At 35.0% G+C, this 5234-nt stretch overlaps 1 non-coding gene across 1 annotated transcript; it reads left to right on the forward strand.

Moving 5' to 3' along the window:
- The first annotated feature begins 4727 nt into the window (after positions 1-4727).
- Positions 4728-4924, forward strand: LOC144473920 (U2 spliceosomal RNA). Its single transcript, XR_013494665.1, has one exon. It is a non-coding gene; the product is annotated as a U2 spliceosomal RNA (small nuclear RNA).
- Positions 4925-5234: the final 310 nt, after the last annotated feature.

The raw sequence follows: 5234 nt of genomic DNA on the forward strand, positions 1-5234 counted from the left end.
TTAATTTTGACTTGCATATCATGAGACGCGGTAGCGTCTCGCGCCAAGTAGTTGGAATCTCTACTTGCATTTATTTAATATTTAGTTCTCTAGTTATTCAATTGACAGTTGCCAGAGCCTTAAAGATTTCAATTTTGAATGAAATATTTTAATATCTGGTTCTCTAGTGATTCAATTAAGAATTGTTAAAGCCTTGAAGATTTCAATTTTGTATGACATATGTGAATTATTTATATTTGTATTAATTATGAACGGAGCCGGTACTTGTACAAATTTATATCCATAAATTATATTACATCGGTGCATAGGGAAGTTTGGTAGTATCGGTATTTTGAGGAAAGCGGGAACACAAAATGAATTGAATTTTTGATAATAATAACTTTTTATTGTGTGAGCGGATGGCTGAGGTTACGTTACATCGGTGCATAGGGAAGTTTGGTAGTATGGCTATTTTGAGGAAAGCGAGAACACAAAATGAATTGAATTGTTAATAACCTAGTAACATATGTAAACTACATTATAAAAAATATATGTATATTGATTAGTTATTTTAGTGAACTGAAAAAAAAAACAAAAATAAACCAATAGGATTTTATAGGAAAAATGTCGACAGACTAAGGGATAAAAAGAAGATAGAAAAATGAAAACGTACATTTCTTTTTAATTAAATTATTTATTAATAATAATAATTCGGCATCCACCACCTCGGCCTCCACGGCCACTTCGGGAAAAGCCCGCAAATGTTCCTCTATCTACAAAAAGAAAGTTATGCATCATTTTCTACGTATTTAAATTGGGATGAGAAGTATAAAACTTCTCGGTAATATATAAAAAGTAAATGCATACATAATTTAGACAGTACTTCAGTACTGCCTCTACTAAATTACGTAATTTCCCGAAAAATGTTAAAGTATAACTTACAAAGCTGCTTTACTTTAGCAGCATCACTGGCTCCCTCTTCTTTTTGCTGCTGCTGTTGTAGTTGCTGCTGCTGCATAAATATTAAAAATTGATGGAACATTTCTGGTTTAACAAAAAAAAAATTTCATTAGATCAGCCGGAAATCTCTCTGCGTACAGTAATATGTGCGGCTGGTATTCTCAATGTACATTCCGCTTCTCGGCCTTATGGTTAAGATCAAGCCTTATGGCTGAGATAACTAATTATTGTAAAACATAAATGTCTAGTTTAAACAATAATAAGATATTTAATATATGATTCCGGATTTGGTTAGAGGGCGTGTTTTGGTTTGGAAGGTGTGTGTGGAAAGCGTGCGAAAGACCCTTTTTAAGGTGGGAAATTCTCTCCCGTTTTAGGTAAGCAATAGGAAAGTGGGTGGGATAGTTTTAAGGCGTGTGGGGGAATTTAGAGGAGAAGAAAAAGCTGTACAATACTCCATCTGTAAGGTATAATCTGGTGGGTGAAGGAAAAATGGAAAGGGAAAGGGAAGTGAACGGATCGGCTTTGGATCAGAGTTGGGAAGGGATAACAGATAAGAAGGAGGATGGAGGGTTAGGCAAAGAAACGGGGGGAGTAGAAAGTATGGAGAGAAAGATTGAAGAAACTCCAGGAAATGAAAGGAGGAAAAGACGGAGACATTCGCTGGAAGAAAGCGGAAGGTCGGACAACCAAGGCTGCAGGAAATTGATAGAACTTTGGAAGGCGAATAAAGAAGAAACAGAAGAAGAGAACATGGAGGTAGACCTAAGATGCTAAGAAAACGCCTCAGAGATTAGACGCAACAGAAATGGAAGAGGAAGTTGAAGGACTAGCCACCGAAACGTTATGTATAATACTAAAGAAAATGGAAGGAATTCGAAGTGAAATTGCACAGAGAAGAATGGAACTGAAAAAGGAAATAAAGAGGGAAATGAGAGGTTTAACGGATAGAATAGAAACGCTAGAAAGTGGATGGAAAAAGAAGGAGGTAGAATTATGTAACAGGTTGGAAGGGGTGCTAAGAGGAATCGAGGAGCAGAAAAGGGTAGAGAAGCAGCGATGGGAAGTGGAAAAGCTAGAGCTAAGGACAGAAATTCTGCAAATGGTAGAGGAAAGACTGGGGAAGGGAGTAGGAAGGGGAGAGGAGAATGGAGTAAGAGGTTCGAAGGAGGAGGTGTGCAAGGAGGTAAAGAAACTGAATAGGAGTATGCTTTAACAAGACAAAGAAAAAACAACATAGTTATTAAAGGTTTAAGGTTGAATAAAGAAAGTAGTAGAGGTGGAGTGGAGGAGTTACGTTTTTGTTATATTTTTGATTATGTTACGAATTGTTGTTCTTGAATGACATTTAATCTATCATCAAGTATATTTGTTCAGCTTTAGTTTGAAGCCTCATAAGTTCATAAACCTTGAAAAGCAAGGGTAGCAAAATATTTTGGAAAACCATTCTATCGTTAAGTTTTCAATATGTTGTAGAAATTATTTTTCAATAACAATCAATCTATAGCAAAGTGTTCTAACAGTTTCGATTAGAGACTGCAAAACTTACAAAATCTTAATGGGAAAATATTGAAATTGTGTTTTTATTCTAGCGAAAATAATTCTTGTCGTATTTATCGTAAGATACAATGCGAAATCCTTGGTGGCAGAATGCTCAAACTATTAACCAAAAAAGTACCGATAGTCGGTTACAGGTCGGTAATCACGATGATGCTTATACTTAATTCGTGAAATTTGCTAGCACCGCATCTAGTGATAGAAATTGGAAAAAGTATGTCGGTAATTTTGGCTGATAGTTTGAGCGTTTTGTCACTACGCGTAGTGGCGCTATTTTTACATTTTCAGGAACACATATTTTTTGCCCAAATTTGCATTGCATCTTATAGTAAATGTGGCAAAGACCATTTGTTGTCATAAGACCATAACAAATAAATTGTTTGTGCATGGCACCGACGCAAGAGTGTCTCCTGAACATTTCTCTACCTCCAACATAATGTTTTATACACCTAAATTGACTATTTCTATGATATTTTCGATATATCCATCTTCGTTATGTCAAGAATGATTTATATTTGCAACACCTATTTCAATTTCCAATATACAGAATCCGAAAAAAGTATTTATACACCAGTAGGTGTTCTACTTTAAACGGCAATAACATTATTTGTAGAACATTAATATAATAATGAAATACACTGAAATGTAAGAGATTGACACAGCTTTCAAATGATATAGTATTTCATTAAGGTTTAAACATTTTATTACCAGATATAAAGCAAAATTCTTAGCAAGTACAAAATCCGTCGGAGAAAAAGGTATGTATTCATACAGCTGCCATCTATCGATAAATCATATTTAAAACAATCGAATATGAGGAGTCCCGATGTGCATATGTTTTTGTTTCATTTTGTTTAGTATTATTCTGTTCATAGTAGCCAAGTGTTCTTTATTGTTAAAATGTCTACCAAAAGAAGAGAAATGACGTTAGAAGAAAGGAATATCATAATTAGTTTCCATGAAAAAGTAAATCCTCTTGGAAAAATGAGTCTTTTTTGGTCTCATTTTTGAGTAATGTGCTTTTTTGCTGACGAATCTACTTTCACTAATACGGGAAATGTGAATAGGCATAATATGCATTATTGCGCAAATAAAAATCCTCGATGGATGAGAACTGTGTCATTTCAACATCCGTGGTCCTTTAATTGTTGGTGCAGTATTGTTGGTGATCACGTCATTGGTCCACATTTTTTTGAAGGTCGCTTGACTGGGCAAGTTTATCCAAACTTTTTGCTAAACGTACTCCCTCAGTTATTGGAAGACGTGCCCTTGCATGTTCGTATAAACATGTGGCTGCAACACAACGCTGCACCATCCCATAATGTGAGATGAATGTGATTTTTGGTGAAAAATGGATAGGACAAGTGTTTACAAGCCGAGGGACATCATGTCGAGCATGTTCTATAGATAGAACCAAACCAAGGTTAGTGGATTTGTGAAAGTGATTATTGCAATATTTGTAGTCGCTAATAATTTTGTTTTATATCTAGTAATAAAATATATAAACCCTAATAAAGGTATTACGGCGGTTGATCATGTGGAGTCGCCGTAATGAAGAAATACTTCATAGTGAACAACCCCTAAGGAAATAGAAGAAGTTCGGGGTTGTCACGGAATCGTTGAATCGACAGTCATTCGAGAGACTCTCTCGAGCTGTCGAAGCGAGAGGACGTAATAATAATAGATCCAGATATAGTTAATTGTCATTGTGTTATTAGTTATTGTTAATTGTAAATAAATAAAGATTACACGGGATGCCGCGACGGACGTCGAAACCGCGCAACAATACTATATCATTTGGAAGCTATATTAATCTTCTACATTTTAGTGTATTTCATTGTTATATTAATTTTTTACAAATAATGTTATCGTCTTTCAAAGTAAAGCACCTAATGGTGTATATTTCGAATACTGTATTTGCAACATAGAATATGTACATTTCTTTGGTTTTACGTCGTATCGATTTTTAAGTTTCGTATGATGTTTTATAGGATCATATGAATACTCACAAGGATCAATAATTGTATAATTATGTAAATGATTTGTCGTCAAAGGGTTAAATCAACAGAGAGCTGTTCAGGCTTTAAAAAACTGTTGAAAGCAACATTACTCGGTCCAGGGATCATGTTGTGCCGCCAACACATCACTAGATGGCCCCGCGACGTAAACTATTCGCGCTGCAAAAATTAGAAGCTTGAGATGTTATAAGGACTGAAATTAAAACAATCGTCATCGCTTCTCGGCCTAATGGTTAAGATCAAAGTAGTAGTAGTAACTGTTCTTATCAGCTTAAAGTCTGATACACTACCCATCAGGTAGTCCAGAATATTAACTTGTTTTTGAGAACCGACGGAGTCGTTGGGGCTTGCTCCACCTCTGTCATGAGTCAGCTCGGCATTGCAGTGTCGCTGAGATTGGTTCTATGTACGATTGAAAAACTTAGAAGGTGATTTAGCAAATAGGAGTTTGAAATAATTCAATTTACTATTTGTTAGTGTCAAAAGCAGTTCACTTGTCAAAGGCTCCTTTACTCCAATAAGACTTTTTAATAACTCAACCCTATTTAGAATAAGTTATGGTTGGACATTGTTATTCTAAACGATTTGTTAAGAAATTTCCAACATGATGTTAAACGGTTCTGGTAAATTAATTATTAAGTTATAATAAATTACGTAGTTATTAGTACATGAACTTATTAAAGTACAACGGCTTGTACACTAAAATCCATTGAATTTTTG

The sequence above is a fragment of the Augochlora pura genome, chromosome 7 (genome assembly GCF_028453695.1).
Source record: "Augochlora pura isolate Apur16 chromosome 7, APUR_v2.2.1, whole genome shotgun sequence".
NCBI lineage: Eukaryota > Metazoa > Arthropoda > Insecta > Hymenoptera > Halictidae > Augochlora > Augochlora pura.